The sequence below is a fragment of the Lithobates pipiens genome, unplaced genomic scaffold (assembly GCF_037356315.1).
Source record: "Lithobates pipiens isolate NorthernLeopardFrog02 unplaced genomic scaffold, aLitPip1_a1.2 Scaffold_18, whole genome shotgun sequence".
Taxonomy (NCBI): domain Eukaryota; kingdom Metazoa; phylum Chordata; class Amphibia; order Anura; family Ranidae; genus Lithobates; species Lithobates pipiens.
The window spans coordinates 147257543-147277992 of record NW_027507758.1 but is presented as its reverse complement, the minus strand read 5'-3'; the positions used below and the strand labels follow the sequence as shown (position 1 = coordinate 147277992).

The window sequence follows — 20450 nt, the reverse complement described above, 5'->3', positions numbered from 1 at the left end:
ACCAAAGAGAAATGCTGAAGCTCTGTCAGAGTGGCCATCTGGTTCTTGATCACCTCCCTAACTAAGGCCCTTCTCCCCCGATCATTCAGTTTGGCCAGGCGGTCCGCTCAAGGAAGAGTCCTGGTAGATCCAAATGTATTCCATTTACGGATGATGGAGGTCACTGTGCTCATTGGGATCTTCAATGCTGCAGACATTTTTCTGTACAATTCCCCAGATCTGTGCCTGGCTATAATCCTGTCTCTGAGGTCTATAGACAATCTCTTGGACTTCATTGTTTGGTTTATGCTCTGACATGCACTGTTAGGCTCGGTTCACACAGCGGGCAGCACGACTTGCAGCGCCGCGACCTGCCGCGACCTGCACACGATCAGCGGCGACTTGCAAAACGACTTCTGTATAGAAGTCAATGCAAGTCGCCCGAAGTCGCCGCAAAAGTAGTACAGGAACCTTTTTTCTAAGTCGGAGCGACTTGAGTCGCTCCTATTAGAACGGTTCCGTAGTACAGAACGGAGTGCGACTTGTCAGGCGGCGAAGTCGCCTGGACAAGTCGCCCCTGTGTGAACCGAGCCTTAACTGTGGGACAGGTGTGTGCCTTTCCAAATCCAAATGTCCAATCAACTGAATTTACCACAGATGAACTTCAATCAAGTCGTAGAAACATCTCAAGGATGTTCAGTGGAAACAGGATGCACCTGATCTCATTTTGAGTATCATGGCAAATGTTGTGAATACTTATGTACATGTGATTTTTTTTCCTTTTTCATTTTTAATAGATTTGCAAATATTTTTAAACAAACTTTTTTTCACAATGTCATTATGGGGTATTATTTGTAGAATTTTTAGGAAAATAATGAATTCAATCCATTTTGGAATAAGGCTGTAATATAACAAAATGCAGAAAAAGTGAAGCGCTGTGAATACTTTCTGGATGCACTGTATATATAAATATACATATACATATATATATATATATATATATATATATATATATATATATATATATATATATATATATATGTTGCGGTCATAACCCTGTGTAGGGCAGCCTTAACATTTTGGGCTTACTGGTTACCTCCGCTTGGCTGGTTCTTCCACGTCTAGGGGTTCCCAGGGTTGATACCCAACAACTTGGACGCTGACACCAATAAAGTCCTTTTGAAAGGTTTTATTTTGCAGGGGTAACATCCAACAACACAGTCTCATATAGGAACAGAGGACAACGTGGAAGAAACTCAGGCACCTTGAACTGCAGACATAACAAAGTCTCTAATACCACCCAGAGAGTAGCCACTCGCAGCTGGGCGCTTCAAGGCTGAACAAATCTCTAGCCAGAGATTGTGGCAGTTAGAACATTGATTCAGAACTTGTAAAATCTCTGACCTTGAACAAGTTGTAACTGAAAGTGAACAGGAACCTTTTTCCTCAGTACCTAGAACGTTCTCTGTCTCCTTGACAGTACTGGAAAAACGTGGATTCGTCAATGTCCTCCCCAACTCAGTAACCAGGCACTTCTCAGGACGCCAGCTTGTTGGTCCTCCTCCGAAGAGTCCTCCCCCAGTCACTTTCACGAGCTGTGGTGCCCCTCCAAGCCGAGAGCACACCCGAACACCTTGAATCCTCCCTCAGTTACTGCGCCTCGAACCAGCCGGTTCCAAGACTCGGGAACAGACGGATCCCTACCCCAGACCAGGCGGGTCTATTGGGGGTATCCAACGGAAGCATGTTGCGGGATGTCGAACACTCTGTGACCGGGACCCCTCATGGGGCGACCCCGGTCCAGGAAACAAGAACAGACCGCTTGGGCCTCACAAACTCCTCTAAACATGTGACTCCAACATCTTAAGTTAGAGGTCGACCGATATGGGTTTTTCTCTGGCCGATGCCGATGCCGATATTTAGAAATCATGGCGGCCGATAGCCGATATATGATGCCGATTTTTTGGGGCCGATATGTTAGGCCGATTTTATTTTATTTATTTATTTTTAATCCCCCTTGATCTAACACACCTTTCCCACTGGGGCGTTTTTTAAGGCGCTTTTGGGCTAAAAATAGCGCCTGTAAAGTGCCTGCAAAATGGCTCCCCTGCAGTCTGTGTGAAAGACAGAGTGCTTTCACACTGAGGCGATGCGCTGGCAGGATCTTAAAAAAAAAAAGTCCTGCAAGCAGAACGTTTGGAGTGGTGTATACCGCTCCTCCACCACTCCTGCCCATTGATATGAATGGGCACCACTGCCGAAGCGCATGCAATGCGATTTGGCAGCGGTGCTTCATGGGCGCATTTAACCTCTTCCTTGGCCGCTAGCTGGGTTATATGTGCCCCACTAGCAGCCAAATAGCACCGCTAAAATGATGGTAAAGAGCCGCTAAAACTTGCGTTTTACCATCAACGTCTGCCCGCTCCAGTGTGAAAGCAGTCTTCATAAGTGATACAGAAAATTTCTTACACTTAAAGCGGAGGTCCACCCTAAAATGGACCTTCCGCTCATCGGAACCCTCCCCCCTCTGGCGCCACAATTGGCACCTTTCAGGGGGGAGGGAGTGCAGTTACCTGGATAATCCAGGTAACTGCACCCACTTCCGGGCTAGCTCTCTGCGGAAAGGGGCGTACATTACGCCCCTTTCCGCAAGTGTCCCGCTGCCTGCTGGGAAACACAGATCCCAGAGGCAGCGGGGACCGTCCTCATTGCGCAGCGCGGCTCACGCATGCGCAGTAGGGAACCGGGAAATTAAGCCGAAAGGCTCCATTTCCTGATTCCCATACCCAAGATGGCGGCGGCGGCAGCACTCGAGTGTCGATCTAGAGATCGGCTTCGGGTGCCGACATCGCGGGCGCGCTGGACAGGTAAGTGTCATTATTTTAAAAGTCAGCAGCTGCAGTATTTGTAGCTGCTGGCTTTTAAAAAAAAAAAAAAACGCGGAGTCCCGGCGGACTCCCGCTTTAAACATTTATTAAACAAAACAAACCTCCAATCAGTTTACTTGTATGTATGATCTAGATTAAAAAAAACTAAAAACCTATATATTAAATAAAAACAGGTAGTCAAAACTTTTGGACAAAAAAAAAAAAAATGGGCTAACTTTACTGTTTTTATTTTATTTTTATTTTTTAAATGGTGTATTTTTTTCCCAAAAAAATGCATTTGAAAGACCTCTGTGCAAATGCCGTGTGACATAAAATATTGCAACAACCGCTATTTTATTCCCTAGGATCTCTGCTAAAAAAATATATATATTTTTTGGGGGGTCTAAGTGATTTTCTGGCAGAAAATACAGGATTTTTACTTGTAAGCAACAAGTGTCAGAAAAGATTTAGTCTTTAAATGGTTAAACTGAGAACTTCTACACAGAGATGACTTCATTCATTCAGAAGTGTAAACATTGTATCATTTAGTTCTTTTCTTGGCAGTCTGCCCAGAGAGGAGGAAAGTGTTGCTATGACGACTCAGGCAACTCACACTGACTTCTTACAGAAGTCATTTCAAAGTCCCGCTGTAGAATCGGCTTTTTAAATATCGGCCGATATATCGGCCGGCCGATATATCGGTCGACCTCTATCTTAAGTACCCCTCCCCAGACTCCTCAGCGGGGCTCGACACACCCACTGATTGGTTCAGAGGAAGCTGATACCCAAAGCGTCCAACCAGGCCTGGTACTGGCTTGTCATGTGCACCTCACTGTACACATGACCAAGCAGAACTTCTAAAGCCGCGTACACACGAGCGGACTGTATGGCCTACTTAGTCCGTCATACAATCCGACGGACAGTCCGTCATACTTTCGACTGAACGGACTTGACCACACACGGATGCACAAACAGTCCGTCGAAAGCTTGCGCGATGACGTGTACAGCACGTACTACGGGACTAGAAATAGGAAGTCCAATACACAGCAAAGCACCCTTCCGCTGTGTAAATCCTTTCTGAGCATGCGCCATTCTTAGTCCGTCGAACTAGCCTACTGACAAGCGGATTGTCCGCTGAAACCAAAGTACGACGGACAGAATTTCAAAAAATCCGAAATACTTAGTACGCCAGACTGCACGCTGAAAAAGTCTGCTGAAGCCCACACACGAGCGGACTGTCCACTGAAATGTGTTTCGACGGACTAAGTACGCCATACAGTCCGCCCGTGTGTACGCGGCCTAAACACAGCCCAGCCAAACTGATGTCAAAGTTAAACCTACATAATTAACCCTCAGAACCCCAATACTGTTCTGAGGCAAAAAAAATAATAATTTACACATGAATGACACTTTGTCCAAAATGTCATCTGCTACACATATACATATATATATATATATATATATATACATATATATATATACATATATATATATATATATATATATATATATATATATATATATATATATATATATATATATATTATTTATATATATATATATATATATACATAGAAATAATGAATTTGATGACAAATGGTTAACTGCAAGCTATATAAGCGTTATGTCCCTAGTTGCTGTCTATTAATGATGTGCTATGGGAGACTTAGGATTAACGATGAAAAAAATGTCAGTTCTCTGAACAGGTGCCATGCTGAGCCTTTAAATCTCCAATCGTTCTCTAGTGATTTCTAAAATCAACAGCTTTTTCCTTGCTTGACTGCCTGAAAACAGCAGTAATCGGAGTCGCAGGATCACACTGAATGCCAATTGAATGCATTACTCATATGGAGCTGCACAACAAAATTTCAACTAAAGATTACTTATACTATTTTATAAAAAATAGCAAAGAAGCCAAACTTATAAAATGCCTTAAATAGCCCCACAATCCATTACTAACCGATTCCTTAATGATACAAATAATTACTAGTATTTCATTTAGTAGTGTAATATTTAGTATACTATTATAATAATATAGTCAAAACCAATTAAAGATCTAAATTATTTCCCAATGGATGAAACCTGGGTTCTAATAATTAATTTAGTTACACCTGCTCCCCATTCACACCCGAGACCTTGTAACACTAACGAGTCACATAACACCGGGGAGGGAAAATGGCAAATTGCGCCCAATTTGGACATATTCACTTAGGGGTGTACTCACTTTTGTTGCCAGTGGTTTAGACATTAATGGCTGTGTGTTGAGTTCTTTTGAGGGGACAGCAAATTTACACTGTTATACAAGCTGTATACTCACTACTTTACATTGTAGCAAAGTGTAATTTCTTCAGTATTGTCACATGACAAGATATATAATAAAATAGTTACAAAAATGTGAGGGGTGTACTCACTTTTGTGAGATACTGTATATATATATATATATATATATATATATATATATATATATATATATATATATATATATATATATATATATACATATACATACAGTGGGGAAAATAATTTTTGGATCCCCTGCAGATTTTGTAAGTTTGCCCACTTACAAAGAAATGAAGAGTCCATCTTTTTTATCATAGGTATATTTTATATGATAGAGATAGAATATCAACCAAAAATCCAGAAAAAACACATAATACAAATGTTATAAATTGAGTCGCAGTTCAGTGAGTAAAACAAGTATTTGATCCCCAAGCAAAACACGACTTAGTACTTGGTGGAAAAACCCTTGTTGGCAAGCACAGACGAAAGGGGTTTCTTGTAGTTAGTGACCAGGTTCAGACACATCTCAGGAGGAATGTTGGTCCATACCTCTTTACAGATCTTCTCTAAATCCTTAAAGCGTAACTCCACTTTTGTTGCGAAAAAAAACATTCCCCTCTGGGTGATCTATGTACATTACAAGGATTATAACAACCTTTGTTGCAGATTCCTACCTTTTGTTATTTGAAGAAATAAATGTGTGTTTGTCTGTGCCTCTGTGCATAGTGGGTCTAATGGGAGTGGTTTCATAATTATCATTCAGCTGTGGCAGCTGCAGAGCACTAGTGAGAAAATCTGATGGGCCTGCATCCCTTTAGACGTGTTCCTTTTGCAAATATCTCACCGAAAATTACATTTTTTTGTTGCAGGGGATGCCTGAAATTGGACTTGTATCTTAGGCAGACGTTGGGGAAAATTGCTGAGCCAATCACACAAGCAGGAAATGATGTTTCTGGGGAGTGGCCAGTGCACATTCTGTGTACAGAACAACTCCTTGTAGCCCCATTGCATTGCATTTATAGAAAATTACAGTGACTGCAGATTGAAAAGGAAAGGTAACTCTTATTAAAATTCAATTAAAATATGTCTTGTATCACAATTGTACACGCTATATTATTTTTTTCCTCTATTTGCTATTTTTTCTCCCCACGAAAGTGGAGTTACCCTTTAAGGTTTCTTGGCTTTTGCTTGGCAACTCGAAGTTTCAGCTCCCTCCTTACATTTTCTATAAGTTTATGGTCTGGAGACTGGATACGCCCCTCCATGACTTTAATGTGCTTCTTCTTGAGCCACTCCTTTGTTGCTTTTGTGGTATGTTTTGGGTCATTGTCATGCTGGAAGACCTATCTTCAGTGTTCTGGCTGAGGGAAGAAGGTTCTCATCCAAGATTTTACAATACATGACCCCGTCCATTGGCTCCTCAATGCAGCAAAGTCGGCCTGTACCTTTAGCGGAGAAACAGCCCCAAAGCATCACGTTTCTAGCGACAGCCAAAAAACCCTAAGGATTTAGAGAAGATCTGTAAAGAAGAGTGGACCAAAATCCCTCCTGAGATGTGTGCAAACCTGGTCACCAACTACAAGAAACCACTTACCTCTGTGCTTGCCAACAATGTTTCTCCAGAAAGTACTAAGTCATATTTTGCTTGGGGATCAAATACTTATTTTACTCACTGAACTGCGACTCAATTTATAACACTTCTATCATGTGTTTTTTCTGGATTTTTGGTTGATATTCTGCCTCTATCATTTAAAGTGGTTGTATAGTCATTTTTGGGGCTTTTACCTACAGGAAAGCCTATAATAAGGCTTACCTGTAGATAAAAAAAAATATCTCCTAAACCTGTACGGTTTGGGAGATATTCCCCTCGCAATGCGCCACTGACTGCAGTGACGCATGCGCACAGGTGATTCTCGGCTGAAAGTCCGGCAGACGCCGGACCCTGCTGGGAAGAAATCTGCGCGGGAGTGACGATATCGCGGCTCCGACCACTCACAGCCCCGGAGCCACGATACCTGGAAGAAACGCTGAGGGAACATGTCAGCTCCCTCGGCGTGGATCGGGCCAGATGTCGGGGCCTCGTTCTAAGGTAAGTATTTCATAATGAGCTAGTATGCAGTGCATACTAGCTCATTATGCCTTTTCCTTTGCAGGTGAGTAAAAAAAAAAAAAACATCAGCGGGTTTACAACCTCTTTAAAATACGCCTAGGATAAAAATGATACACCCTTGATTTCTTTGTCAGTGGGCAAACTTAGACGATCTGCAGGGGATCAAATAATTATTTTCCCCACTGTATATATACTGTATATACACTTTTGGGCAAGAACATGTTTATTATAATCACAACTGGCATAAGACTAATTGGTCATAATTATTCACTTTTTTTCTGAACTGTTTTTTGCGTGCTCTACACCTAACATTCTGCCAACTGAAAAATAGCTCTAGGGGCTCCTCACACCTTTGTGTGCATTAAAATGATTGTATGAATTTTTGTGCTTCATTAGAGATGCCCATTTACTCTGAATAGGCTCGCAGCACCTTTCATCGAACGCAAAAAAAACACTGGCGCTATTTTTGGCAGAGCAGTTTTCCACAAAGCACACAGTATTCACATGTGTTCGGCGATCTATAGTGCAGGTCTGTTTAGATCTGTTGTATAAAATGTGTTTTTTCATGCAAAGGAGTGAAGCCAGTCCAACGGAAAATTGCTGACTAGCTACTGAAAATGCCACATGCCTGGCTATCTCTGGCTTTGGATCACTCTCCCAGAACCAACAAGTCAGAACGTGTGAAGTCAAAATCTAACTTGAATATAGCCAATCAGGAGAGAGAGGGGGCGGGAGCTGTAACTCGGCTCGGGTGCCCCCATAGCAATGCTCTTGCTGTGGGGGCACTCGACAGGAGGGAGGGGTCATGAGAGCCAAATAGGGACCCAAGAAGAGGAGGATCTGGACTGCCCTGTGCAAAACCATTACACAGAGCAGGTAAGTATGACATGTTTGTTATTTTTTTTGAGAAAAAAAAATAGACTTTACAATCATTTTAGCGTACACCAGTGGGAAGGCTGTGTTTTGCTCACATGGGATGCACAAGCGTTTTGTGAATCTGCGTACAGGCAGTACCAGTCATGTGAATGGGGGTGCAACAGCTGTACAGACACAGCCGCTGCTGCCAATTTGACACCCCTTTAGGTCTGGGTACCCAAACTCACACTGTCTGTGTTCGCGGACATGCACCCGCACCCACGAAGGGTATCAAATTGGGGGCAACAGCTGTGTCTGTTCTTCCTAATTGACATGAATGGGAATGTCTGCATGCGGATGCATGCAAAACCTGTGCATCCTCTCCAAAGGCAAAACACAGGCCTCGCTCAGGTGTACGCCTGCACAAACAAGGCCTAAATCTCCCAAGTGGGGAGTCGGGGACACACACGGCAATAAAAACACACACCTTTTTTACAGCATTAGCACAGACTAGAACCTATAGTACTGCCTTACATACACACTCATCTAGTACATTGTTCAAGGCTCTTGTCAGAGAACTTATAGAAATATTTCCAACCCCACAGCTTCATTTTACTTACATTTAGCATGTGCTGGAATTTGATCCTCCTTTTCAATAAAAACAGAGTCTGTTTCAGAGCCTTTTCTAAACATATGTACTTGTGGAACTTTATCCCAACGCCGGCAGAAAAAAAAAAAAAAAAGGAAAGCCGCAGTAAAAGGAACTGCAGCTATAAATCAAGTGGTAAAGGAAGGCATGGCTTGTAAATATGGAGCTCTCCTGTGCGGAGGGGGGGAGTCTGCACTACTTGGCGCTTTAACCATCACTAGAAACTGAGATCTGTGAAAAGTGCGTTCAGTTCTCTCTATACATTTTTTTCCACTACTTGCTGCCTACACCCATTAGTCAGTTTCCTCAGCCTCCTCCCTGATGCTGTATTTTTATCTCATACCCTAAATCACTGTGAGCTGCCTACTCGTTTACTGAAAAACCATGAGTAATACATAATACTCTACATGTATAAATAGATTTACATGTCTTCCATGAAATGAACACGTTAATGAAAGGCTTCGACTCAACTCAAGCAGTAGTTAAAACTGAGTTGTCTGCTCTTTACACTGATGTGTACCTAAGTACTTCGAATCATTAAAGTGACCCTGTCAGATGACTGAAAATCAAGATAAATCAGGGCACCCAGGTCCCAGAAACCACTGTACAAGTGTCATGTACAGTATAGTAAGGGCCTTCTAAAGAGGAAGAGAGCAGGGGCGACAGAATCTGTACCCAGAGATAGATAGATAGATAGACAGATAGATAGATAGATAGATAGATAGATAGATAGATAGATAGATAGATAGATAGATAGATAGATAGATAGATAGATAGATAGATAGACAGACAGACAGATAGATAGATAGATAGATAGATAGATAGATAGATAGATAGATAGATAGATAGTAAAGGAGAGAGAGACAAATAGGAGTGATAAAAAGAAATAGAAAGAAAAAAAGAAAGAAAGAAAGAGGGGGGAAAGAGAGAGAAAAGGGAAGAAAGAAGGGGAAGGGAGGAAGGAAGGAACAAATTGAAAGAAAGAGAGGGAGAGGGAGAGAGAGAAAGAAAGAGAGAGAAGGAAGGAAGGATAGGAGTAAGTAAGAAAGGAGGGAAAAAGAGAGAAAGCGGAAGAGAGAGAGAAGGGGGGGAGGAAGGAAAGAGAGAGAGAGAAAGAAAGAAAGAAAGAAAGAAAGAAAGAAAGAGGGGGAGAGAGAAAGAAAGAAAGAAAGAAAGAAAGAGAAATAGAGAGTGGGGGAGAAAGAAAGAAAAAAAGAAAGGAGGGCAAAAAGAGAGAAAGGGGAAGAGAGAGAGAGAAGGGGGGGGGGGAAGAAGAGGGAGAGAGAGAAAAGAAAGAAAGATATAGAGAAAGAAATGGAGAGAGAGAGAGGGGGGGGGAGAGAGGAAGAAAGAAAGAAAGAAAGGGGGAAAGAGAGAGAAAAGGGAAGAAAGAAGGGGAAGGGAGCAAGGAACAAATAGAAAGAAAGAAAGAAAGAAAGAAAGAAAGAAAGAAAGAAAGAAAGAAAGAAAGAAAGAGAGGGAGAGAAAGAGAGAGGAGGAAGGAAGGATGGGAGTAAGTAAGAAAGGAGGGCAAAAGAGAGAAAGGGGAAGAGAGAGAGAAGGGGGGAGAAAAAAAGGAGGGATAGAGAGAAAAGAAAGAAAGAAAGAGAGGGGGGGAGAAAGAAAGAAAGAAAGAAATGGGGAGGGGAGAAAGAAAGGAGGGCAAAAGAGAGAAAGGGGAAGAGAGAGAGAAGGGGGGGGGAGAAAAGAGAGAAAGAAATAGAGAGAGAGGGGGGGGAGAAAGAAAGAAAGAAAGAAAGAAAGAAAGAAAGAAAGAAAGAAAGAAAGAGAAAAAGAAAGAAAGAAAGAAAGAAAGAGAAAAGGAAAGAAAGAAAGAAAGAAAGAGGGGGAAAGAGAGAGAAAAGGGAAGAAAGGAGGGGAAGGGAGGAAGGAACAAATCGAAAGAAAGAAAGAAAGAAAGAAAGAAAAAGAGGGGGAGAGAGAGAGAAAAAGAGAGAAGGAATGATGGGAGTAAGTAAGAAAGGAGGGCAAAAGAGAGAAAGGGGAAGAGAGAGAGAAGGGGGGGGGGAGAAAAGAAAGAAAGATATAGAGAAAGAAATAGAGAGAGAGAGGGGGGAGAGAAAGAAAGAAAGAAAGAAAGAAAGAAAGAAAGAAAGAAAGAAAGAAAGAAAGAGGGGGAAAAGAGAGAGAAGAAGGAAGAAAGCGAGAGAAGGGAGGAAGGAAGGAAGGATGGGCGTAAGGGAGGAATCAAGGAAGGAAGGAAGAAATTAAGGAAAGAAAGAAAGAAAGAAAGAAAGAAAGAAAGAAAGAAAGAAAGAAAGAAAGAAGGAGAAAGAAAGGGAGGAAGAGAGGGGGGAGAAAGGAAGGAAGGGACAAATAGAGAGAGACAGAGAGAGAAAGAGAAATAAAAAGAGCAAGACGAGGAAGAGAGAGAGAAAGTAAGAGAGAGGGAGAGAGAAAGAAAGAAAGAAAGAAAGAAAGAAAGAAAGAAAGAAAGAAAGAAAGAAAGGAAAGAGGAAAATAAGGAAAAGAAAGGAAAAGAGAGCAAAGGAGAGGGAAAGGGGAAAGGGAAAAGGGAAAGAGCTTTCTTTGTCCGACATAAAATATTCCGATGAGACGTGTGGAAGGTGTGTACAATCCCATCCAATTTAAATCTAGGAGTATAAAACATATAAAAGTGAGTCACTTTCCAATGAGTCAAATCACAGCCTTCTCTTTGAGGAACAAACGTCCTGCTGTGTGACGCAGCTTTGTCACCAAATGAGGTGTAATGAATCCCACAATGTTCACCAATTCAACAGAATGCCTAGCAACATACTCCCGGGCACAATAGATATCACTAAGAACTCTGCCAGAGCGACTGTTATTCTTCAAGGATAGAGGAATAAAGTATGATGCCAGCAATTCTATACAATTAGCAATCTGCTACTCTGCATCTAACAATTCAAATCTTGTTCTAAAAGAGACAGCATGTGACCTAATGTGCCTTCCAGACTTACAATGTCACAATTACCACAAGATATAGGAAAGAATCACAAGACATTATAATACTTGAACACGCAGCTGACCAACTTGTCAGCGTTGGACATTGTCTCTATTAATATAAGACCACATTACTGTTACCCTTTATTGCTAAGTGACAGCTATCTGCCTGATATCAGGAGGCTTTTATTGAAAGCGCTAACAAATGCAGCTGGTGACACTGAAAGCTCTTAAATGGGACATAAATTTAAAGTGCTTTAAACAAAACGTATCACAATGCGGAATTGTCAGGTCATCAGTGTTTTGCATCTGCTGTCTACATTCTCTCGAATAATTGCCGAATCAATCAATTAGAAATTCTAGGTTTAGGTCTAGATTAAAATGGATTTTATAACACAGCTGTTTTGCAATATTTGCTACATAAATCCCACAGGAAAATATGATCATGATAATGGTCTGTTCACACATGTACTGTGTATGTTTTGTCAAGCCATAGACCCCAATGTACCGCTGAAAGGTACTGCAGAACGCAACAGTGCGAGCCGTGATGCGAAAAAGTGCAGCAAGTTCTATATTTCTGTGCATTGAGATACATTGGAGTCCATTTCATTTTTATTTTATTTTTAAATCTGTTTATTGCAATCCATTTATTTTTGTTTAACACAGTGCGCTGCAATGCAAAAGGCATGAACAGGTCCTAAGCGTATGTATATCTTATGTTTAAAATTAAGCAACGTGACCTAAAGCCACACTGAGAACATTTGATGATCAGATCAGTGACTGTTCATATGTCAATACGCCCCACACAGCCCTTGGTAGAAACACCCTGTTGGAGTCTCCATAGGGGAAGAGTCATAGGTCAGGTTTTGTTTTCCTAGAACAGAGGCCAGCACTATATTAAAAATAATCCCCCCTCCCCTTTCTATAGGCACAGTGCAGGTTTGTTTCCCAACCAATTTGGAAGCTTACATGAACGTGCTGCTAGATTGCAAATGTCTGCAAGAAAGCATAACTAAAGGCAATGTTTTATTTATTTTTTTAGGTTTTTTTTTAATTTTGGATAGAGTAGGGAGGGATTAGAACATTTGTTGGGTTTTTACTGCCCCTGTTAGGCCGCGTACACACGCGCGGACTGTTCGCCCAACCTTGTCCGCTGAACAGTGTTTGGGCGGACAGTCCGCTCGTGTGTGGGGCTTCAGCGGACAGTTTCAGCGGACAGTTGGCCGAACAAGGTCTTACGGAAATTCCGAAAAACTGTCCGCTGAAACAAGGTTTCAGCGGACTGTTCGCTCGTGTGTAGGCTTGTTCGGCCAACTAAGTCTCGCGCATGCTCAGAAAGGATTTCCACGTCGGAAGGTTGCATTGCAGTGTATAGGACGTCGTATTTTTCGTCCCGTCGTACGTGCCGTTCACGTCATCGCGCACGGTTTCAGCAAACTGTTCGTCCGTCGTGTGTGGCCATGTCCGTCCATGCTAAGTTTGAGTGGACTGTTCGCTCAAACTGTTGGACGGACAAAGTTGGGCCAACAGTCCGCGCGTGTGTACGCGGCCTTAGAGAGATTTAGCCCCCGTACACACGGACAGAAATTCCAACCACAAAATCCGTCCGTTCTTTCCAACGGATTTTGTCCGAAACTGGTGTTGCATACACACGGTCGGACAAGGTTGTCAGAAAATCCAATCGTTCGGAACGTGATGATGCTCGTTCGTTCTGACGGGACTACGTTCAGGCTAGTAGCCAATAGCTTTGCTCTCGTACTTTGATCTGAGCATGCGTGGCACTTTGTCCGATCGGAATTCTCTACAAATGATCAGAAAAAGTCCGATCGGATTTTGTTGTCAGAAAATGTGAGATTGTGCTCTCAAATTTTTTCCGTTGGAATTACCGACGGAAAAAAAAAGTCCAAGACACGATCGGATTTTCCGACAATATAATCCGATCGGACCTTTTCCGTCGGAATTTCCGACCGTGTGTACGGGGCATTACTGTTTATATTTGTTCATTATTACTGAAAGTGAAAGTGGTCCCGTTCACATAAACAGACCGTTCGGGTCTGCCTGTCAGTTTTTTAGATAGACCCAATCAGACCATCCACTGCCCTCTGTGGAGTGGTGGAAGTAAACAGATATTTGTCCCTTGACATCCGCCGACATCTGATCTGCTAAAAACCGACGGATGGGTCAGTTCGCCATGCCTCCGGCAGATCAGATCAGATGAAAGTCGACTGTAAAAGGGCAGGCTGCCCATTTAAAGCGGGAGTAAACCCACTGACATTTTTTTTCCCAGACCTGTAAGGCATAATGAGCTAGTATGCACGACATACTAGCTCATTAGGAAATACTTAGACAAAAAGACGTTCCCTGTGACACTGCGCTATCCAAAAAACAGAAAAAAGCTGCTAACACAATCACAAGGATAAAACAGTGAATAATTAACAAATATCAAAAACGTAGTGTAGCGCTGAACAAAATTATGAATGACCTAATTAGTGCATCATCATACAATAATTAACCCAAAACACCTTAAGTGTGAAGATTCATGTAAAAAATTATATATAGAAATGAAATTACAATTCCAAAAAATGTAAATAGAAAAAGTCTCTATGTAAGATGTTGATCCAATCCAAACGTGAAATACGGGTCACCATCCACCTTCTCAAGATGAAGTTAGCATGCAGACACCCTGTGATATTCCCGTCACCTTTAGAAATAAAGGCTTACCAGATAGTATGGATCCAAACGAATATATATTCGAAGGATCATGCAAGCTTGTACACTTAGAAGGCGAGATTATAGATGTAAAATGTCCAGGGAAGTAACAAGTCAGACTCCACATAAAGATGTCCTCAACTAGTTGTTAAATCCTCATCGGTACACTCCAGCACAAAATGTTGAACTCATACAAAGGAAAATAAGGAGCCACAATAGTGTAAATCCATTTAAAAGAAAAAATTTAATAAAAAAAGTAATGAACTCACATGTAACCAAAAGAAATCAAGCGCTTATTCCATAAAACAGTGCTACAGCAGTAGTCCCGACGCGTTTCGTCCTCTACAGACGTCATCTGGGGTAGCACTACACTGTAGCATCCTCACTTTTATAGCAAACAATCAATTTGGGCAAAAATTCCATCTGCCTGTGTCACCGCGTGTCATTTCCGGTTTAAGATGGCGCCCGGCGTGCGTTCCACGCCTCATTATAATGCTGCAGCAAGAATTGACAAGCAAATCATGCCATAACATATATAAAATGAACCAATAACTAAAACATAAATTGGCCCAAACATTAAAAATATACCAAACGTAGAAATAAAATTTATTCCCCTTTATCATACCGTTAATAGTATTTCCGGTTCATGACTGAACAACTAGGGGGCGTGGATATGGTTCAAATCATTGTCTTACCCGGCCCCTCATGCCGACAGAGCCACCCCCACTATGGGAAAGTACTCACCTAGTGGGCGTAACGTATATAAGGAACAATGATGCTTCCGTCTCGCGACGCTGGAACGCACCGCGTACCGGAAGCAACAGCATTACAGATGCGTCCGAAGTCAGAGGCGGCGTGAGAGGAAATACGTCACCTCCAATCAAACAGCATCAAACACCGGAAGTGACGTAGACAAAAATACGTCACCTCCGGCCAGAATGTGTCCGACACCAGGAAGTGATGTAAAAAGAGTACAACATCTCCGGTGTCCAATAGGACGCTTGCAAACACCTTCCGGACCATACATCACAAAAGGGCTGTGCAATTAACGTACACCCATACTCCTCAATGAAAAAACATCATATCAGTATGTATGGAGTGGGAGCAGTTGCGTATAGGCAACAAGAAATATACTCAAAAAGTATATACAAAATACACATCAGCACCGACACAACGCATGCCCAAACATACATTGTGACAAATACTGATAGCAACTAAGGCAGATAGAATTCTGTCCCAAGACTAATAATAGTAATAAACCATAAATAACAATGATAGAGACACCTACCACTTACATGAAGATCAAAAATATTAAAACAAACAAATTAAAATAAAACACTAAAATAAAACACTAAAATAAAATGTTGCCAATATACATATTAACCATTATTAATGAAGGCATTAATATCCCATTCTATATTTAAGCCAAATGGCGAGTGAGATCGAATAGTATATATCCAGTAGGTTTCTAATCTGGAAACACCCCGAGTCATAGCACCACCCCTCCACGGGGGTGTGTACTTGTCAATAGCTAAAAATTGGGTACCTGTTGGGTCACTGTTATGATGTTCCCTGTAGTGTCTCGGGACAGTGTGTTTAGAGACCTTACCCTTTATTAAGGCTATGTGTTCCCCTATTCTAATCGCAAACGTCCTTGTCGTCCTCCCCACATATTGTTTACCGCACGGGCAAGTAATCAAATATACTACATACCGGGTGCTACAGGTACAGAATGATTTTATGGTATGTGTTCTGTTTGTTGTTGTTGATGTAAACTCAGTTGTTTTATGTCTACCGGCTATATTAAACTGACATACCACACATTTTTTACAAGGATAAAAACCTGTTAGATTGTGAAAGAATGATGGACGACAGGGTGGATTAATAACATTGGGAGCAATACAGTCCCGTATACGGGACTGTATTGCTCCCAATGTTATTAATCCACCCTGTCGTCCATCATTCTTTCACAATCTAACAGGTTTTTATCCTTGTAAAAAATGTGTGGTATGTCAGTTTAATATAGCCGGTAGACATAAAACAACTGAGTTTACATCAACAACAACAAACAGAACACATACCATAAAATCATTCTGTACCTGTAGCACCCGGTATGTAGTATATTTGATTACTTGCCCGTGCGGTAAACAATATGTGGGGAGGACGACAAGGACGTTTGCGATTAGAATAGGGGAACACATAGCCTTAATAAAGGGTAAGGTCTCTAAACACACTGTCCCGAGACACTACAGGGAACATCATAACAGTGACCCAACAGGTACCCAATTTTTAGCTATTGACAAGTACACACCCCCGTGGAGGGGTGGTGCTATGACTCGGGGTGTTTCCAGATTAGAAACCTACTGGATATATACTATTCGATCTCACTCGCCATTTGGCTTAAATATAGAATGGGATATTAATGCCTTCATTAATAATGGTTAATATGTATATTGGCAACATTTTATTTTAGTGTTTTATTTTAGTGTTTTATTTTAATTTGTTTGTTTTAATATTTTTGATCTTCATGTAAGTGGTAGGTGTCTCTATCATTGTTATTTATGGTTTATTACTATTATTAGTCTTGGGACAGAATTCTATCTGCCTTAGTTGCTATCAGTATTTGTCACAATGTATGTTTGGGCATGCGTTGTGTCGGTGCTGATGTGTATTTTGTATATACTTTTTGAGTATATTTCTTGTTGCCTATACGCAACTGCTCCCACTCCATACATACTGATATGATGTTTTTTCATTGAGGAGTATGGGTGTACGTTAATTGCACAGCCCTTTTGTGATGTATGGTCCGGAAGGTGTTTGCAAGCGTCCTATTGGACACCGGAGATGTTGTACTCTTTTTACATCACTTCCTGGTGTCGGACACATTCTGGCCGGAGGTGACGTATTTTTGTCTACGTCACTTCCGGTGTTTGATGCTGTTTGATTGGAGGTGACGTATTTCCTCTCACGCCGCCTCTGACGTCGGACGCATCTGTAATGCTGTTGCTTCCGGTACGCGGTGCGTTCCAGCGTCGCGAGACGGAAGCATCATTGTTCCTTATATACGTTACGCCCACTAGGTGAGTACTTTCCCATAGTGGGGGTGGCTCTGTCGGCATGAGGGGCCGGGTAAGACAATGATTTGAACCATATCCACGCCCCCTAGTTGTTCAGTCATGAACCGGAAATACTATTAACGGTATGATAAAGGGGAATAAATTTTATTTCTACGTTTGGTATATTTTTAATGTTTGGGCCAATTTATGTTTTAGTTATTGGTTCATTTTATATATGTTATGGCATGATTTGCTTGTCAATTCTTGCTGCAGCATTATAATGAGGCGTGGAACGCACGCCGGGCGCCATCTTAAACCGGAAATGGCACGCGGTGACACAGGCAGATGGAATTTTTGCCCAAATTGATTGTTTGCTATAAAAGTGAGGATGCTACAGTGTAGTGCTACCCCAGATGACGTCTGTAGAGGACGAAACGCGTCGGGACTACTGCTGTAGCACTGTTTTATGGAATAAGCGCTTGATTTCTTTTGGTTACATGTGAGTTCATTACTTTTTTTATTAAATTTTTTCTTTTAAATGGATTTACACTATTGTGGCTCCTTATTTTCCTTTGTATGAGTTCAACATTTTGTGCTGGAGTGTACCGATGAGGATTTAACAACTAGTTGAGGACATCTTTATGTGGAGTCTGACTTGTTACTTCCCTGGACATTTTACATCTATAATCTCGCCTTCTAAGTGTACAAGCTTGCATGATCCTTCGAATATATATTCGTTTGGATCCATACTATCTGGTAAGCCTTTATTTCTAAAGGTGACGGGAATATCACAGGGTGTCTGCATGCTAACTTCATCTTGAGAAGGTGGATGGTGACCCGTATTTCACGTTTGGATTGGATCAACATCTTACATAGAGACTTTTTCTATTTACATTTTTTGGAATTGTAATTTCATTTCTATATATAATTTTTTACATGAATCTTCACACTTAAGGTGTTTTGGGTTAATCATTAGGAAATACTTACCTTAGAACGAGGCCCCGACATCTCACCCGATCCACGCCAAGGGAGCTGACATGTTCTCTGCGCACAGGAGATTTCTTTCTGGTAGGGTCCGGCGTTTGCTGGGATTTCAGCCAAGAATCCCCTGTGTGCATGTGCCGCTGCAGTCAGCGCCGCATTGCGAGGGGATTTTTTTTTTACCTACAGGTAAGCCTTATTATAGGCTTACCTGTAGGTAAAAGTTAAAAAAAAAGACTATACAACCACTTTAACCACCCATAGAGGAAAGCGCTGCGTGCATGTCCGCTCTGCATAACTGGAGTGGACATAGACCTTTCATCCACCTGCCCAGCAGGGATCAGCAGACAAATCCCCCACTGAGCTGGAGGAGTCTGCCCATGTAAAAGAGCCCAAAGAAAGAAAATACCACTAGTTCTGAAAACAACCAAGGATTCCCTCAGTTTGGAGAGATTTATTTTCATTCCCGTCCAGCAGACGTGGGATCCCTGAGAAAGGACAGAGGTGCAGAGTCTAGGGAACCATGATGATTTTGCCAGAGCACCCTGCCGGGGATGATCGGCTTTACTGATGAACAGCTCCCGGGTTGTGGGTTCTCTGTCTCACCCTAGCAGGCAGCAACCAAGTCAAAAGCGTTGGGTACTCAGGAGTGCAGGGTACTGAGAATACAACATGTCACAGAGTGCACTAGGAAGCAGAAGTCTCTGGAAGCACTGGGGCACTAGGATCACAAGAAGACAGTAGCAGGAATCTTTGGAAAGCACTAGGATCATAGCAGCAGGTGTTTCTGCAAACACGGTGGTGCTGGGAGCACAGGAACACAGGAAAGAGTCTCTTGGGTGCTGAGATCACACTTGCAAGAATGCTGAAAGCACTCTAGGAGTACAAAGAGACACAAAAGGGGCAGAAATGCTGACAGCTTTCTACACAGGAGCGTACAGGTCTTGGAACAAAAGACGCTTAAATGGCACACTCTGGAGTCAAAGGGAGGCACTGGGTGCTGAACTTCTCAAGGAAATACAAAAGCACCCTGGACAAAAATACAAGAAGCCACAGGGATCCTTATAAGCAAGAGATAGTCTGTGGAGGCCTGGCATCTAGCGTACTTAGACATTTCTGGGTAGAACCACACACAGGAGTTTTTGAGAAAATATGCATTCTTCATCCAATAATTCATGATTTTAGATCAAAACAATGTGATTAAAAGCCCCACTCTGAGATAAACCTATCTTTGAACCACCCCCTATAACCCATCCTGACAATCTTCCTTCCCCCCTCACCTTGTGAAGCAATATTTACTTAAGTCCCCCATCAAAGACCTTTACAGTTTCCAGTTCCAATGTGAGGGATGGGTAATCCAGCGATGTAATGGCCCCCAAGACCTCCAAGCCCCTACCACCAGCCTGTGGTGACACTCTGGAGAGGACCCCACCACCAGCCATCTAGTAGGAAAATTCCATGTCATGCAAGCAAGGACGTGGGCACCCAAAGAAGAACCACAAACAGAAGAGAAGAAGGTTCGGGGCTTAAGTGTCACAAGTTAAAAGAAGCGTTTGGATAGGATTTTTTGAATATAGTGATCAGAGAGAGAAGTGGGCAGAGGGCGACATTTATCCTGGAAAGGGGCTTAAGGGAGTCTCTTGTAGGGATTTCCCCTTATACCTTTGCAAATAAGAGGCAAACCGCCACCTTCTCAAAAATGGACTAAGATATTCAAAACTTTCAAAACCACTTCAAAAATAACTAGGAATGCAAATCTTAGCCCTTGTACACACGGTCGGATTGTCCGTTGAACTGATTCTGTCAGACCTAGTCTGCCGGAAAGTCCGGTCGTGTGTACCCGGCATCATGTATACAACTTGTTGGATGGAAATAAGGAACTATGTAAGCACATCATAACTGCAGATACAGTAGGTAGATGGATATTGCACAGATACCAGGCTATCTGTATCCCAAAATGTACAGCTGTTCTTTAAATGCCCATAGAAACTCTCAGCTGACAGAAAGTACACGTGAGAGGT

General features: G+C 42.1%; 1 protein-coding gene across 4 annotated transcripts in view; it reads right to left on the bottom strand.

Moving 5' to 3' along the window:
- Positions 1–20450, bottom strand: part of TIAM2 (TIAM Rac1 associated GEF 2) — a 437269-nt gene that overhangs the window by 319095 nt on the left and 97724 nt on the right. The window contains exon 1 of one of the 4 annotated variants that reach the window (XM_077486241.1): positions 8712–8789. The exons of 2 other annotated variants lie outside the window; for them this stretch is intronic. The gene's annotated coding sequence lies outside the window, so the exon portion shown is untranslated. Of the gene's footprint in view, positions 1–8711; positions 8790–20450 lie in introns of those variants that run through there. One more of the 4 variants, XM_077486239.1, reaches the window with a different exon arrangement.